This window comes from Leptinotarsa decemlineata, unplaced genomic scaffold (genome assembly GCF_025532065.1).
Source record: "Leptinotarsa decemlineata unplaced genomic scaffold, Ldec_3_MD MMD2_P_RNA_scaffold_5, whole genome shotgun sequence".
NCBI classification, from domain to species: domain Eukaryota; kingdom Metazoa; phylum Arthropoda; class Insecta; order Coleoptera; family Chrysomelidae; genus Leptinotarsa; species Leptinotarsa decemlineata.
In genome coordinates, this window is record NW_027412532.1 from 6,922,273 (window position 1) to 6,941,602 (window position 19,330).

Here is a 19,330-nt window from a genome sequence, read left to right on the forward strand (position 1 = left end):
AATTGCTCATTTCTGTGAAAATCAGTTATTTACCAGTCTTAAATCACAATCCACTCGTTCATAACTATTCAATATCTTGTTTTGAAAGGCCCGTAAACTGCAACATCCAGAGGTTGGAGTCTATGGCTACAATGAGGTGGAAATATCAGCAGAAGAAAATAATTTTTAAAAAATGCTCATAAAATTTAATTTTTTATAATCAATTGATTAATTAATGAAGAAAAGAGAAATGAAACTTTCTATGTTTTTAACCACTTTCATTTGTAACATGGCAACAGAATTGAGAGTGGGGACGGAGTGAGAGAGTAATAGATAGAGAAAAAGTGAATAAAGAAATAGAAATAGAAACTCGAAGAAGGAAATATAGATGAATTGAAGGGGTTATATTTTTAGAAGTGATTAATTTTTGGGAAAGAAAGTTTTTGTCTTTCTACTACTCCATCTGATACAAAAAAAGGGATGTCTTCAGGCGAAACATCGGTGTATACCAGTGAGGGTGACAGTGTTCCATGTGAATGCAATTTATTACCATTCATTCAAAGTAGAACTCATGTGAATGATATCTGATTCTTATTCCACAACGAATGTTTGAAATACAAACTGAGTAGAGAAAAGTATCTTCTGTATAATTCAGTGTTCATATAGAAGTATTTGTTTCGAAAGAATTTTTTTTCTTTCGTGTAATTCAATGTTTATATGAAAGTAGCTCTTTCAGGAGGACTTTCTTTCAGTTTGTGTCTGAAAGTTACTTCTTTGCATGATCTACACATCCATGTATAGAGTTACTTATTTTCAAATTGATTACTTCCTTCCTTTCTTTGGAAGATTCTCTCATCCATTTTTTTTGTATCAGATGGAGTAGTAGAAAGCCAAAAAGTTTTTTTCCCAGAAATATAGATATTACACAGCTGCACGCATTAAACTTTATCGACGAATTTTTGTTATTTCGGCTTGCGGAAATCGTCAAATTATATTTTTCGTTATCCTTGAATTATTTCCTTCAAAATAAAAAAAAATTAGCTACCCCCGAGAATGTCGAATTGACGTTATTTTTTTACAACTTAACTGCCCTCCCCTTTCTTTACGTCACTCTCAAATTGTCAGATTACTGGAATATACACTTTTCAGCAGGTAATTAACTCACCCTACCTTAATCTGACGCGCTCGAGAATTTCTGATGATCAATTTTTTTTCACTAATCTGATCCTTCATTCCTCACAGGCGGCCTTATATATGGGGCTCATATTTGGTGGAGGTACTTAACCGGGTACAAGGTATCCCCCGCGCTTTAGTAAATCCCGAAATCTCCGTTTGGGCTCCCCTATTATTATGGTAAGATTTTGGTAAGTGGTAGAAAATCACATCGGCTCTTTCAAAGCCTGGCTCTTTCATACACACTCTCCCTGTGTATGCAGTCCATCTAGCTTTTCCAGAAAAATGTGGAGAGGAGGTAGTTCTAAAAGGATATCCATGGCCGCTGACTGTGTGGTACTGATGGCACCACGGATAGCCATACAAGCCTGTCTCTGTAAGCTAGAGAGCTTCGCCCGAGCCGTTTTCTGTAAAGCCTTCGGCCACCAAGCAATTGCCCCATAAGTGATCATTGGTCTGACAGTCATCACATAGGTATATCCAATGGATTTTTTTGGGACCTAAACCTCCAAGTTTTACTACAAATCAATGTCCATAGTGACAGTCTGGAGTTGTGTTCAACATTTTCCAAATGAGCGTTCCAGGTGAGTTTTTTTATCAAGGATAATGCCAAGATATTTCACCTCAGTTCCAAATGGAATGACGTCACCATTGAGGGAATGTGGCGTTAGATCGTCCAACTTCCTCCTCCTGGTGAAGGTCAATAAGGAGTATTATCCGAATCGCTGAGAGAGTTCAAGGACATACCAAAAAGTGCATATCAGAACTGATTCAAGGATGGGAAAAACGTTGACACAAGTGTATTATATATATAATTTTATGTGCTTATATTTGAAACCAAACCTGATAGTTTTGAATTACCAAGTTCTCGAAAATTTGTATTACTAAATAAACTGTCGCTTCGCACGTAACCATAAAATATTCAACTCGAGGATATGTGATACTCCAGCGAAGAAAAACTCTCAGCATTCAAGTATATCTTGCACGCTCATCGTCAAATCTATTTTCTCCATGTTTTCCAGTCGTCGTGTGGTGAATAAAGATTTGTGGAGGTTAAAATGCGTCACTAATCTGAAAATAAACCGACTTGGCAACGATTTACACTCGCACAACAAGGCAAGTCGAAAAGAAAAGTTGAACCGATTTGTTTCAATTTGAAATGTAAGCTACTGCAATACCGGAGAAAATGAGTTTCAGTTAGTATTGGAATATAATGTTGATGAATCAGTTGGTGAAAATGTTGTTGCAGAAAAACTATTTTACACGAGGGAAAGTGAAGATTCCGGTAATCAGGGTCCTTGGTGGGGGGAAATGAAATCATTTTCAATATAAATATTCACTATATAGTTCCTGATCGTAATATGATAAACAAGTCCCTCTGGATTTTCTGAAAACGATAAACAATGATTTCTCATTGATGATTTTTGCCAGTGGCGCATGACAAGAGAGCTCTGTTTTATTAAGAGCACGGTCTATAGGATAATTAAAGCAACAGAAGCAACCAGAGAAGACCGACATCACACAGTCGATATGGATACCTGTTGTAATATGCACATGGGAATGCCTTTAAATCAGCAAGTTATGGAAACATGTTCAAATGTTCGGGGTGAGTGGCGGGGGATCACTGTCTCTCTCTTATGGGTGTTTGACAGTCCCCCGGTGCAGACCACACGGCACTCACCCAGTAAAGTTATCGGTCAACCACCCAATCCCGCATCTGCGGGTAACAGGCGTTGGCCGGTTTCAAGCTAGATGTGTGGGAGAGGTGTCTCGCAAGAGCCCTCGGCGGTTACTCATCCAACGCTGGAAAGGTAACTTTCCTAAGATGAGTGCCCCTCGGGGTAACGTAAGGGTATGCGGTGCAGACCACATGACGTACACCCAAAAGTTGTTGATGAACCGCCCTATCCCGCACCTACACGGGTAATGGGCGCGACATCTTCGACATATGATGTGTGGTAGAGGATGCTCCAAAGAGTCCTCGACGGTTACTCATCAAACGATGGAAAGGGAACTTTCCTCACATGATTTCTAGGGGGGGGGGTGAGTGCCCGCTCGCGGCTGGAGGCTAGCGAGCCTCATCTCCAACTGGCGTTGGCCTCTTAGGGGCAGCGGCTCCACTAGCGGGTAAAGGGATACGGGGATGCGGTAATCCATTCATGGGTGCATTGCAGCCCCATACCGAGGCACTGGACGGCTTATGCTGTTCCGTGATCCTCGCCTGCTTCTGTACGGATCCGAGCGTTCGAGGTGTCGGGGCTCGCGGTTCTTCCGGGCTCTAGTATTCGAGTCTAGTCTTGGAGGGCACCAATGCAGACGCTTGAGGTGTCGGACCCCGGTTGAACGGAGCTACTAGTATCTGAGCTTAGGATCCCGACCGGCCACTTCCGGGACCATATTCCCAATTGATTTGGCATGGTTGGCGGGGGCAGGTGTGCGACGCAAGTACTCTCTGGCGAAAGAAGAGCTTAGTTAACTTGTACGAACGTTCGGTCGAACGCTGCCGATGGTCCTGTCTCTTGGTTAGCCACACGTAGATGTAAGGAAGCAATTCCGGGTTCGGTGAGCGGGAGGAAGCCCTGCGAAATCCTGTTGGTGTGGGGTGAGGGGCGGTACCCGCAAGGATTTCCCGAAAATCCACCCCTCCACACCCGATCGCATCCAACGCCAGGGTGCGTCTGGGGGGCCTAACCGCCCCCCAGGCCCCCCGGTGCGGTCGTAACTATGACTCTCTTAATGTTATAAATGATGAATGATGGCTACCAAATTCGTATTTGGAGGCAAACGGGACGTAAGCACTAGCCGAATTTAGCACTCACTGGTTATTATGTCCAGGATGACCCGGCAGTAGTATCTTCAAAATATTATTTTGGGTGCGGTTCGACTATTTCGAGGCGACCACATCGAACATTAGCTGTGCAAAACACTTCAGAGAAGAAAAATGACCAATGTGATTTGGCCACCTAACTCACCAGACATAAATCCGATAGACCATGTTTGGAGTTGAAGGTCAAGGAGGTTTCATACCAAAAATGATTCACCCGTACTGAAAGAAACGTTATCGGCAGCATAGTTATCGATAACTATGATAGTAATGGTGATAGTGAAGACATTATTTGATAATCAAACAATTTGTTCATAACTATAATACTTCTGGATTTATTTGAGAAATTGTAGATTTTAATGATTGTACTTTTTACGATGATATAGTAACAAAATGCCTTACCACAGTTTGCCATATTTGTTGTGAGTAACAAGTGACAGGTGACAAGTTACGATTGACACGTGACAGCTGACCCGTGCCAGCTGACTAGTAGTAGATAGCGAGTGACAAGTGGCCACTGACAAGTGACAGCTGCCAAGTGACGGGTGATAGCTGATGAATGTTACTTGGCAATGCCGTCCTATTCACTTTATTGGTATCCTATTGATTCAAATTAAGGTGAAATAATAGCCAATGATAGTTTTAAAGTGGAAAGCACTACTATTCGCTTTAGGTTTCGTAGTAGCATCGACACATAAAATACACATGTTTCGAGCTTTCCGAATTCTTCAGGTTTTATTTCGCCAGCCAGAAAATGTATTGAAATTCAAATCCTCACTGAATATTGATATTTGAGTCCGTAGATTTTCTAGAAAAGTCATTTTCAATGAGAAATCACATTTCGATTGAAAAATTCAGTTTTACATTTCATCAAGAAAATAATTCTCATCTTCCAATTTCATTTTCACTGTTCATAGTAGATGAATGATATAAAAAGAAGTCGTGTATTACCCTTAATTGCAATTGAAGAGGCGTTTCTTTTTGTCTGTTGATTCCTTATTTCACCTTCTTAAACGGCCTTTCCTTTCCATTTGCTTTGCTATTTATAGAAGATATTTGTGTCTTTTCTTTTGTGTATATTTCATTCAGACGGTCTTCTAGTCATGTTGTTCTTATGTCTTAATTTCTCTTAATTCGACTACTAAATATCACAACGATTTCATTATGAAAATAAATGTAAATTTATCCAGGTTTTTGTTGCAAATTATTTCCTTCATTTCATGGAATTATACAAGTCTTCTGCATTCATCAGGACATAATTTGATTTCTTTCGCATTCCTTTCCCTTATCTCACAAGAAATGGCATTATTAGGCGCTTCCCAGCTTCAAATGAGATTGAATATGGAATTCTCTCAATGACTTTAGTGAGAAGAAGCGAGTTAATTTTTGGCGAATTGAGAATACTTTTGCACGGAAATTTCCTTTTGGTTTCCTACCCGCAAATTGTAATTTACTGTTTTGTTATTTATCCATTTTCTGCTATCGAAAAAAATGAATCAATGAATTTGCCTTTGTACAACACAATTTTTCTCGTAAAGTTGAAAATAAACGAGTTTTTCAATACAAAAAATTCACCCCGTCTTTTCGGATATTAATCAAAAATATCGATCCTGTATCGATATTGTAAGAAATTTTATTCTAAACAGTTTTTGTGATAACTATTTTTCGAGTAAAATTGAAAATAAACTAGTTATTGAATAAACAAAAATCAACCCCTAAATTCAAGATAGTGGATTCGAGATGGTGAGTACCTCGGGAAGTTAAATTTAGACTGCCAGTGACCCACCAATAGATTCCGAAAGAAAATTGCCTGTGAAAACTTTTGTGTTGATGGTTCCTTTTTTGAGCTAATTTGACTGGGCTATTAGGTGAAATTACGAATCTTGTGACACCTCAAACATAATTTTCTTTACTTGTGTTGCACTGTTTGGAACATTTGGTGTAGTAATGAATATCACTGAAGTTAGTTTTATTTATTTATTTATTCATTTATTTCATACAAAATTCTACAGGATGAACCCAATTACAGAATTGGGAGTAACAGGAGCATTTACAAATGTGTACTTACATAACATAATTTGTGAATCTATATAAAAAAAAAATTAAAAACAGAACTGTCAGTTAGCTGAGAAATGTCTTTTGATTTGTATAATCTGGCAGTTGAATATATCTAGGACATGACTAACAGAATTAAAGGTATCGCACATTGCATAAATTGGAGACTTTTTCATTTTATTTGTACGCGGAGTGTTAATCCAGTCATTTAAGCTTAAATTAGGTAAGAATCTCGGAATTCGAGATACCCAGCTGTAAGTCTGTAAATACTTGTATATTGACACCCTAAAAGTTGTCCCAAAACCTACATATGGTAGGGTGTAAGCAACTATTACATTTCAAGGTCAAAGGTCACAAAAATCGGTTTTTTGCGCTTTTTTGGAAATATCTCATTTCCTATGGGTTTTTTGCTATTTGTATTTATTATCAATATTGTGGAATACAAAATTCTCTACAAATTTTGTTTAAAAAAATTTTTTATACGGTGAACCGTTTTCGAGATGAGGGCGGAGAGCGCGCGGTCACAGCATCACTTCAGGTCAACCGGTGCCTCCGGTCCAAAAAAAGCGCAAAAAACCGATTTTTGTGACCTTTGACCTTGAAATTTAATAGTTGCTTACACTCTACCATATGTAGGTTTTGAGACAACTTTTAGGGTGTCAATATACAAGTATTTACAGACTTACAGCTGGGTATCTCGAATTCCGAGGTGAACTTACTATAATGACTGGACTAGTTGAGATAGAATGTGACACTATTTGTAGATGACCGTCTAGGAAATTGAAAGAGAGGGATGAATCAAATGTAACACCTAGATCAGTGAGCGTGTCAGGACGATCCAGAACTTGATTGTTTATGACGTAGTTGTGTAAATTCAAGTTCGCTTTCAGTGAGTAAGACATTACATTATTTGGATATGTTGAGAGATATATTATTCTTCCGACACCATGTAGCAACACGATTTAAATTCAGGACGAGACGTTCGCAATCATTAGAACATGCTATATTGTGATAGAGTTTCAAGTCATCTGCGTTTAAAAGGAAATTGATATCAATCTCAAGCTTCGATATCATTAATGAACATATTGAACAATAGGAGTCCTAGATTTGGAATAGGTGTCCTTGTGGTACACCAGATGTGGCTATATATTCGATAGACTTGAGGCAATTGAGTTGGACGTACTGCTTACGGTTGCAAAAATACGATTTGAAGAGGGTAATTAATTCATTAGATAACCCAAAAGTCGAAAGCTTGTTGAGCAGGATACTATGATCAAGTCTGTCGAACGCTTTAGAAAAAACGCTTTAGAAAAATCAGTCATTCTGAGACTGACAACCAATACCCTCTGCAATACATTCAGTGATTGTTACAAAATTGGTGGTGGTTGAACGTCCTTTCATGAAACCGTGTTTGGAGCTGATAATATTGCTGACATGACAATAGATTGTCTTCTCAAAAAGCATCTCAAACACTTTGCAAAAGTTGCATATGATAGAGATTGGTCTGTAATTTTTATCTCACTTTTATCTCCTTTTTTTGAAAATTGGGCAGACTTTCGACATTTTCCATATTGATGGTACAGTTGATGTTTTCAGGCATATATTAATTAGAGTTGTTAGTGGTTCAGCCAGAGCTGAGACACAACCTTTAATGATGAAAGCTAGAATATGATCAGGTGCAGCAGTAAATTCAGGCTTTATTTTTTTTAGGGTATGATAAACATCTTCAATAAAGTTTTTGATTACTAAACTGGAAATATCACTACTGATGTTCGCATGGTCACTTGATGTTGACGCTATATAAGAACCACTGAGGAAATCTGCAATACCATCAAGAATATCTGAGGGATTATCGAGTAGCTTGCCTTCATGTATCATTTTATCTCCGATTTCATTCGAATGAATGACCAAAACTTATTGGGGTTATGAATAATCTCGCTTTCAGTTTTCTGAATGAATTTTTTATAAGCTATTCTAATGGCTGCTTTGATTTTTGCCCGAAGACGTTTGAATTCGTGAAAAGCGTGAATGTCGTCGTTTCTTTCGTATTTACACCAAAATTTTGTTTTAGTTTGAATTTTATTTATTAATGCACCTTCAAAGTACGCTGGATGATTATTTTTAGATTTTATCAAGAATTTTGGCACGCTGCGATCAAATACACCGTATAATTTTTCATAAAAATGAAGACAGGCATCATCTGCATTGCGAAACACATTTACAAACGCCCAATCGAGGCTGAGGATCGGCTCCCAACACCAAACTGTTATTTTAACACCTTGACAAGTGTTTCGATCACCAAGTGATTATCTTCAAGAGGCAGATTAAACTATTCAAGTTTCCTCTTGAAGATGATTAGTTGGTGATCGAAACACGTGTCGAGGTGTTAAAATAACGGTTTGGTGTTGGGATGAATCCAGTAATATTCATAATTTTCTGTAACGGCGAACTTGAATTTTGCGAAATGACACTTGTGAACGAGAACAATTTTCTGTTTTAAAGCACGGCCGTTGAAGATCATCGACAGTCATCGGACATACGGCCGAATCGAGCGTATACGCATAAAATAACCATAAACCAGTTTATTAATCTTCCATTAAAATTTTATGTTGATGTCCGAAATAATTGGGTGAAAAACGAAGGTTCGTATAATGTCGGTATGCATGAAAAGCCAGAGAGCATTCCTTTTGCTCGGAACGGCATTTCTCGATGCGCATACGAATTCATCGTTGAAATTATCATGAAGTGTATAAAACTGAGAATTTGATGGTTAGCCGTAAAACTCGAAAAGATCAAGAATTAAATGTCGGTTGGCATTTTCTGCGAGATAACGTTCAGCTAGAATATGATGATAGTTTTGATATGACTATTTTGCTAATAGACTTACAATAATCTGTTTAAAATCTGTTTTTCCGTTAACCAGCTGTCGCACCCCTACGAACGACAACCCTCAGAAGTCGAAACTTGTGCGAGCTAAGGATTAACGAGGTCTTACCTTTTAACGTGTGATTCCTAACACGGGAATACCTAGTATCTATGGCAGGGGTCTCCAAACTACGGCCCGCTGGCCAAATCCGGCCCGCCAGTGTCATCAATCCGGCCAGCGACAGCCAATGATTTACTGTCATCAATCTGGCCCGCGACAGCCAATGATTACCTAATTGTTGTTACTATTGCTGTGATAAGTTGAAGAAGAAAACACAGAAGGATAATTACTCGGTTTTATTTACTTGCAAGGTAAAACTTAACGACAGAAATGATGACAAAGAAAACTTAACTTAAGTATCTAAGTTTAAGCATATTAATAACTAACAAATAATTGAAATGAATCACAGTAAAACAAAAACACTAATGAGATTTATGTAATTGTGATTTTCCACCGACAATACTTTGTATCAAAAGAGATTTAAGATGCTCATCGGTTAATTGAGATCTGTGAACATTCTTTGTGTACTTCATCTTGGAAAACGTTTTCTCACACAAGTAAGTAGTACCAAAAACAGAAAACAACCCACGAACAAATTTATGCAAATTATCAAATTGTTTCAGTGGAAGACTCTTATAAAATTCCAACAAAGATGAATTTTGATATTTATTCTTAAGCATATCACTGCACCGTGAATCAATATTTTCCATTTGGACTTCCGGAGCCAGGGTTTCAATGTCAGAATCGAAAGGATTTTGAAAAAACTTAATTTCATTCGCAATGACATCAAAATCTGAAAAACGAGTATCAAAATTCAAAGCACTCAAAGTTTCGATTGCGAAATTGACGGGAAATTCAGTCTCTGTAATGTGGCTGAATATTTCACATGTTTCAAAATGTGTGAAACATTTTTTACGTAATTGCGATTGAAATAGTATTATTTTCTGCCTGAAGGATTTGATATTGGTGTATAAATCAGGGAGAAGCTGATTTTCTCCTTGCAATCTCAAATTCAGTTCGTTCATATGATTTGTCAAATCGACATAGAAGGCTAACTTCCACATCCATTCACTATTTTCTAAATCGGCAATAGGGCGATCTCTGCTCGAAGTTCAAAAAAACGCTTAAGGACTTTTCCGCAACTAAGCCAGCGTACGGCAGTATGATATGGTAAATCATTTTCTCCAATCTGTTGAATAAACTCGCGGAATTGTCGGTGATTCAGCCAGTGGATCTGATGAAGTCTACAACTGAGATGACTGCTTTTAGAACTTCAGACATATTTTTGCCTCCATCAGTTGTTATAGATTTCAAATTTCTCCATCGAAGGTTCTTTTTATTAATGGCATTTTCAACTCCCTTAAAAATATCTGCACCAGTTTTTGTGCCGTGAATACTATCAATATCAAGAAGTTCTTCATACACTTCATAGCTTTTATCTACTCCGCGAATAAAAATCAACACCTGAGCAGTATCTGACACATCCGTTGACTCATCCAATGCTAGAGAAAACCACTCATGATGTCCATTTTTGTCAGACAGTTGAGATGATATATTTTCTGCGATGTCTTGCAACCTCCGAGCCACGGTGTTTGCTGACAAACACACTTTTAAATAAATTTACCTTTTCTGGGCATATTTTTTCGGCTACTGCAATCAACCATTCTTTTATCATTTCTCCATCGGTGAATGGTTTGCCACGTTTTCCGATTTCAAGAGCCACACGAAAGCTGGCGCGAGTTGCAGACTCTTGTTCAGTATTCGCTTTGGTAAACAAAGATTGCTGCGATTTCAGTCCGCGTTTCAAAGCTTCAAATTTTTCCTTCCGCAAACTTCCTGTATACTTGGAGTAACTTTGAAGATGTTTCGATTCATTCGTTTAATGTTATAGTATTTGAGAACAGCTATGGTTTCATTACAAATTAAACACAGTGCCTTATCACTGGACTCAATCACAAAATACTGAAAGTTCCATTTTTCTTAGAACGTTCTGCATTCACTGTCGATTTATCGCTTCTTTTCCATACTAACAAATCACACATAAAAACAATAAGTCAAATCAAAATACTTTTGTTAACGGGTGTTACTTTATTTCACAATAGACAGTTTCGCTTCCTTCGCCTTTCCTACGCAGACTAACTCGCAGTTGCGCCGCTAGCCTTTTTATATGCAATTATTACTGCCATCTCGAGGTGATCGGAATACACTAGCTAGAACCAGGACTTTCTGGAACCAACGCGGTAATTCCAAATATTTAATTACGCCTAATGTCATCTGGCTGAAAAATATAGTACACATCTTGATACAAAAAAAAGGATGACGGAGTCTTCCAAAGAAAGGATGGAAGTAACTCTATATATGGATGTGTAGATCATGCAAAGAAGTAACTTTCAGACACAAACTGAAAGAAAGTCCTCCTGAAACAGCTACTTTCATATAAACATTTAATTATACGAAAGAAAAAATTCTTTCGAAACAAATACTTCTATATGAACACTGAATTATACAGAAGATACTTTTCTCTACTCAGTTCGTATTTCAAACATTCGTTGTGGAATAAAAATCAGATATCATTCGCATGAGTTCTACTTCAAATGAAAGGTAACAAATTGCATTTACACTGGTATATACCAGTGAGGATGGCAGTGTTCTATCTTGTTCCTTTCTTTGGAAGATTCCCACATTTTTTGTAACAAGGTGGAGTAGTAGAAAGCCAAAAACTTTCTTTCCCAAATATTTGTAAGGTTCTTGCATTTCAAAATAACGAAGACTTATGTAGCAAAATTTCCTACCACTGATCATTTTTTTGAGGTCTGTGAGTAACCAGTAGTCGCTGGGATCCAAATCTGGCGAATACGGTGGATGAGGAAGCAATTCGAATTTCAATTCATGTAGTTTTGCCATTGTTTCAATTGACTTGTGACACTCTGGGTTGTCTTGATGAAACACAATTTTTTATTTGCCATATGCGGTTGCTTCGGTCTTCAAACGCTCCATTTACGCTACAATATTTCCTGTTGATGGTAATTCCCTTCTCAATATAGTCGATGAATATTACACCACACATATCCCAAAATAACGAAGCCATAACCTTTTCAGTCGAGTGTTGTGCTTTCGGGCGTTCAAATGTTTTTTGTGCAAAAATTCAAACTGATCGGACAGTCATGTTCTCAGTCCCAGAATCTCGAGACTCGATATGGCACGAACGTAGATGTCACGAAATGAAAACTCGACGTATAAAATTGCCCACAATCATAATTCGTCCATTAGTCGAATGAAAGTGAAGCGTGTAAAATCAACCTTCCCTGTAACAACTACATCTGAACGTCGGTTATTGCAGAATTGCTTCGCCGTTACTTCGCACGACAGTCTAATTGTCATATCTTACTCATTGCTGGTTTTGCATAATGTACTGTTACATTTGCATTTTTATTTTTAATGTTTTCTGCATGCACGGTATACGCAGCCTTGAGGAGCCATGCAATTCAGATCACGATGAGATTGTTCGGAGCGTTAGGGTCAGAAATGTTGAGGTACACCGAGTGTCTAGAAGAAATTTCGTTTCTCTTTCTGTTCAATATCTATATATATATATGTATATATATATATGTATATATATATATATATATATATATATATATATATATATATATATATATATATATATATACAGTGCTAGTCAAAAGTCCCCTCCCCCCCTCGTATCTTTGGAACGGGTATACTTATAATAATGAAATTTGGAGGGTGGAAATAAACGGATGTAGGCTTCTTAACTGGTCATAACAGGTGACGCAGTAGTCATAAATGACGTCACAAGGCCACTGTGACCAAAAATTTTAAATGGGACCCTATGGCAAGTGACAGCTCGTTTGAAAGGTATTGAAAATACCTATTCAGTCATACCAATTTTGTTTGGGTTTCGGCTGATTTTGATTGATAAATTGAAGAAATACGAAAATTATTGTTTCGCATTTAATTAATAAAGATTTTAAAGTACGCCTCTGGTTCATTGTCAAAAAGGTTGACGTGTTTGAATTATCTACTTGTCAAAAGTGTTTATACCTTGAAAATTTACCTAAGCTATTGTTTAACGAGACGTTTAAGTGTTTACATAGGCAAAATGGTACGTACTGTAGCCGACAAAGTAGCAGCTATCTTAATATTTGGTGAATGTAGAAACAATTTCCATGCAGCGGAACGACTGTTTAATGAGAGGTACCCCGATCGCCTTATATCGAGGGTTTATTTGAGGGAGCTTCTTCGGAAGTTTGAAGCATCAGGTAGTGTTCAAGATGCCAAACGATCTGGTCGACCAACAATTAGTGATGACAAAAAAATTGACATACATGGAGAAATGGTAGTGAACCCTACTTCTTCCACAGCCCAAGTTGCGTCTATCTGTGAAGTCAGTCAAAGGACAGTACATAGGGTGTTGGCTAAAAACAAATTTCATCCATACAAATTAAAAATGGTGCACCAACTTTCAGATGATGACCCCGACCGAAGACTAGAATTCTGTGAAACTATGTCCGATAAAATGAACCAACAACCAGGCTACATACAGACAATTTGTTTTAGTGACGAAAGTACTTTCTTTCTCAATGGAAATGTTAACACTCAAAATGTGAGGTATTGGAGTGACACAAATCCTCACATCTTTCGTGAAAAACATACTCAATTTCCAGAAAAAGTAAATGTTTGGGCAGGTATTTTGGGAAACCACATAGTTGGGCCTCTTTTTCTCAATGCTAACTTAACCGGTGAATTATATCTGGAGATGTTACAAACTGATATTGAGGCGTTAATTCTTGAAATTCTAGAAGATAATCCAGATGAATTCGACAACTTGGAAATAACGTTTCAACAAAATGGTGCTCCTGCACACTATTACGGTGCAGTAAGTCGTTACCTAGATGAAGAATATCGAGGTTCGATCGAATGGCCAGCTCGGTCACCGGACCTTACACCATTAGATTTTTTTCTATGGGGGTACTTGAAATCTAAGGTTTACGCTACAGCACCTGACAGTATTGCCATTCTGAAACAACGAATTGTTGAAGAATGTAGGGCAATTTCCGCTGACACACTGGGACGAGTACGACAAGAGTTTAGCAATAGGATGCATTACTGCCAGGAAGTAGATGGAGCACATTTTGAACACTTATTATAAGAACTGGTTCTTAAATCTTTATTAATTAAATGCGAAACTATAATTTTCGTATTTCTTCAATTTATCAATCAAAATCAGCCGAAACCCAAACAAAATTGGTATGACTGAATAGGTATTTTCAATACCTTTCAAACGAGCTGTCACTTGCCATAGGGTCCCATTTAAAATTTTTGGTCACAGTGGCCTTGTGACGTCATTTATGACTATTGCGTCACCTGTTATGACCAGTTAAGAAGCCTACATCCGTTTATTTCCACCCTCCAAATTTCATTATTAGAAGTATACCCGTTCAAAAGATACGAGGGGGGGAGGGGACTTTTGACTAGCACTGTATATATAAATACGAAGGTTATCGAGTGTCTTGATATAGATAAAGGAATTTTTTAATCGGACATAGCACTCAAGGAAGTGGCAAACCATAGACACGTGTTTCGGGCTTTTGGCCCATCATCAGTATGGTGCAGCCAAGTGTAAGGCTGGGCAACACTTGGTTACCAGAAGAAATAAATACAAATGCACGGAGCCACCAGCAGGAGCCAGCCGCACATTTGTGGTTTCACTTAATAGATCTTGTGTTCACAAGAAAACTATCAAAATCACCACGGAGGCAGCTATAGCTACCTGCATGACATCCGGGTCCAGGAAATAATATAAATACGAAGGTCGGGCTTTTGGCCGAAATCAAACTATCAAAATCACCCTCCGTGGTGATTTTGATAGTTTTCTTGTGAACACAAGATCTATTAAGTGAAACCACAAATGTGTATTTATTTCTTCTGGTAACCAAGTGTTGCCCAGCCTTACACTTGGCTGCACCATACTGATGATGGGCCAAAAGCTCGAAACACGTGTCTATGGTTTGCCACTTCCTTGAGTGCTATGTCCAAATAAAAAATTCCTTTATCTATATCAAGACACTCGATAACCTTCGTATTTATATATACAGTGCTAGTCAAAAGTCCCCTCCCCCCCTCGTATCTTTTGAACGGGACCCGGATGTCACGCAGGTAGCTATAGCTGCCTCCGTGGTGATTTTGATAGTTTTCTTGTGAACACAAGATCTATTAAGTGAAACCACAAATGTGCGGCTGGCTCCTGCTGGTGGCTCCGTGCATTTGAGTAGTTGTTTACAGCTGATTCTCGGCCTCCCCCCACCACTATGACGTATTAATTGCTTTTTTTATTGGTTGTTGTTTGGTGAAGTTTTTTTGTTGTGCAGTGAAGTCAAGGCGTTGTGACCTTGAAGTGTCTGGTGCATGGATCGTTCAGATTTTTTTTTCATATGAGATTTTGTGTGTTTATGTGTGTGTGTAGGAGAATGCACGGTACAGGGTTTCATCATGTGCTTGTTTGTCTATGTACAAACATACGTCTGCATACTTCGAAGATCCTCCAAGTAATAAATGCTCCATCGGTGTTAGGGCACCAAGTTAGTAGTGGAGTGACGTCACAGCAATAACCGTTCAACGGCTAGAGAGCGACATGTTCACTCCACGACGTGTGGCAGAGTAATGCGTATTCATCGGTCTGCCCTCACCTCTCCTGAAGCGATGAAGGTTCGCTCTAGCCCCGCTATCCATGGTGACACAACGGCAGCCGAGGACTGTTTGCCTAGCGTCTACCCTCTCCGAGACCGCAACGACCACTGCTTGCTCGTACCGGCAACTGTTATCGCATCAAGTTGGGAGATGGGCTTGGCTGTGACGTCAGGCATCTCTAGTGGATAGCAACTAGCAATGTGAATCTTTCACGGTTTCATGGTGGGGGTGACTCACACTGTTTAATATAAAAGAAATGCCTGGCACACTATGAAATCAGTAGACGAATATATCTGCAGCAGTTAGCAATTGGTAGAGTGTTATTCAGTTCGTAATAGAAGGAAGACGGTGAGTGTATTTGTCTGTTGGAAATTGTTTATATTTTCATATATATTTTCATCATGTCCGTTTCAAAAGTAGACTTGAATAAAATTAATAATTTGATTGTACAGGAGGTTGAAATACTAGAGCAAAAGGCCTTATCATCATTGCCAATTGATGAAGTGTACATAATTAAAAATATGTCAACTTATTCTACACGATTTGGTAAATCAATTTTATTAACTTTGCAAGATGTGAGCAATGATAAATTATTTAAAACATGGCTACCAAAACGTATTTCGTTGCAATTCAGTGATGACGATATATCTTGTATCAACTCATCAGGTGGTAAATATACGATGATGTATTTAGGACAGAGCCAACAAAGTTTTGCTGGCATGAAAACGCGATCTCTAGTCAAATTCAATATGATTGAATAATAGTAATAATTTATAGTGAATTTCTTTAGGTCATAGCTTACAAAGTTTTTTTTGGTGTGAAAACGATAACTCTAGTCAAATTCAATATGATTGAATAATAATAGTAATTATAATGAATTTCTTATTGTTTTATTAATATTCATATATTAGATGATAATTATATGGAAATATAAACATTACTAACTTAGTTGAATACACTCACTTTGTAACTACAAGTAAAATGGGAATGTGAGTATTATATCACTGAAAAATTGGAGGTTGCTTATTGTTTTTTTTTTTTGTTCGATTTCAGTTCCACCATTTAAAGATGTGGATGCAGTACGCAAGTCAAGATTGGGTCGATATTGTAGATCTCAAATCATCGGTTCAACATTTGTCGTCTAAATTGAAGGTGTTGGGTGATGGAGCCGAACATGCAAGCGTTTATGATATGAGTGTATGCTATGATGAAAAACAAATCGAATTATGCCTTCGTGATGCTGAGAACTATTGGAGTGGTGCAGAAGTTTGCAACAAATTTTTGGATAATGAATTGGAATTGTGGCAACTTTGTGAGGTTATGATTGAACTGAACCTAAGAAGATTCCTGTATAGCCTCCAACCATACTTGCCAGAATGGATTATTCATCACTTTGAATTGAATGATGAAAATCGAGAGGAAATTGAAGATGGTCGCGAAAATGATGATTATGAGGAAGAAGTTATTTTAGATAGTCTGTATGTTCCTGTGAATCATAAATAATGTCAAATAAAAAACTTTGTATTATTTTCATGTTTTATTTATTTAAATCTGATGAAATACAATAGAAAATGATTACAAAACAATAAATATGATATAAAATACAATACATGATATAAGTCAGTTACAAATAAAAAAAAAAAAAGATCATAAAACAGTACATGATAGAGTGAAAAAAAAGTGTCAATATCTGCTATGAACTGAACCATCCAATGCATTGTATGTTAAAACTGTATCATGCAAAATTAATGCATATACTTTAGTGTTGTCTGGAAACTTGGTCTTCCTCGTCTCAAACTCAATCTTTATATCAATAGTTGATGATTTTGTTGCATTCGGTTGATGGGAACAATCGATGACGAATAGTGGATTCTCTCTAAATTGTCCAATGTCCATCAGAGGTTCACTCATATCTTTATCATAATAACTTCGCTGGAAACTCTCAAAAGCATAATAAGCAGGAGCATCAAGTTTTTTATCGAAATTCAAATTCCAACGCTCATATGGATAAACTTCAGAATTCAAGTATACTCGAATACTATTGATATCAGCAGTTGTGAATTTTGTAATATCTTGTGTTCTATCTTCAGATGTGGTAGTACTTTGGAATGCGATGATGACAAAACGAGGAGTTTCCAATGCGTTAGTTGTTTTGATGGCCCATATGTCTGAAGAAGTCCCACGTAATGATGGTAGTTCATAGAGGTCCCACATACGATACGCCAACTTGATTTTGGCATTCAGACCGCTTTTGTTTATTCTACTCAAAAGTTTGAGCTTGTGTTTATCATCTGGTACAATATGCCTTATTTTCCATTCGATTTTATTTATTTCCAAATCAGCATCAACCTCACCTATATATGAGTTTTTGAATGATCGAGCGATAATCAAAATCAATTCCTGTTTGGCATTCAAGATACTTTTGTTGTAATCTTCAGCAAAACCCATCAAATATTTCAGTGGTAGTTTTCCACTAAAAACATGACTGTTTGTATCCAAGATATCTTGCTTCAATTGTGAAAGTCCCCAACCAGATGTCAATAATGTGTTAGCATGAGATTGTCCAAATGATATCATGGTTTTCATTGTAGATGTTATCCCAGGTTTTCTAACAACAGCCACTTGTTCACCTCCCATTTCATAACGAATTTCGTCAAAGAGAAATGCAATTGCATTATTCGAGAGATAGCATGTTTTCGCTACATCTTTGGGGGTGAATTTACCTTCTATGTAAATGAAGCTCTCGGCAATATCTAGTATAACATCTTGATTATTGATTGCAATTCTGATTTCATCCGAATTCCTGAATAGCGGTGATCCATAGGGCTTATATGTGTGCTCATGTAAACTTATGAGAGAATGATCGAGCACTGGTTCATTGAATATATTCAACTTTTCATTGTTTGTTTCGAGCACCATTGTTATTTTCTCACTTTCAATCCAATCGATTTCAAAAATTTAAGATCACTCACAGACAGAGCGTTATGTGCTAACTGTTTAGCATACACTTGTGGAATGAGCTTCTTTTTATGCACACCTTTCTTTTTGATAGTGCAACTCGTTTGGGATTGTTCAATGCGATTTTGTCTATTATAAATGAAACCCATAACAACAGTTATTCGATTTTCTTCAATTCCAAAATAATGAAAATCTCTTCTTCACTTCCAAAATCGATAAGGTTATTTTTTTCATCCAAAATACGCACTGTAATGTTGTGAATCAATTGACGACCTTCTGGACTGACAGGCATATATATAATACTGTGTGGTTCTTTAGTAAGATTGTAGCCAGGTTCAACATCAATATCGAATGAGAAAAGAATGTGGGATTCTTCACCATTTATATATGAACCAGATATTATATTGCAATCTAAGCGGATAAGTCTCACAGTTGTAATGTTTATTGGTAATGATGATTCATGTATCTGATTTGGTGGAAATATTTCATGAGCGAACCCCATCATTTCTGCTATTGAATTTGGATGTGTCAGATCAATTTCATATTTGGATCGCATTTCACATTTGAATGTATTATTATTGGCGTGTAGATAGAAAATATCATCTGCAACGACATCATTTGGTTTTTTATCATGAAACAATCTGAACATGATATGTTTCTGTATGACGGCATTGATCTCTTCTATTTCATAAGCACCACATGGAATT

At 37.4% G+C, this 19,330-nt stretch overlaps 1 protein-coding gene across 6 annotated transcripts in view; it reads left to right on the plus strand.

The window, feature by feature from the left end:
* Nucleotides 1-19,330, plus strand: part of scalloped (TEA domain transcription factor 1 homolog scalloped) — a 273,763-nt gene that overhangs the window by 8,733 nt on the left and 245,700 nt on the right. The gene's annotated exons all lie outside the window — the stretch shown is intronic.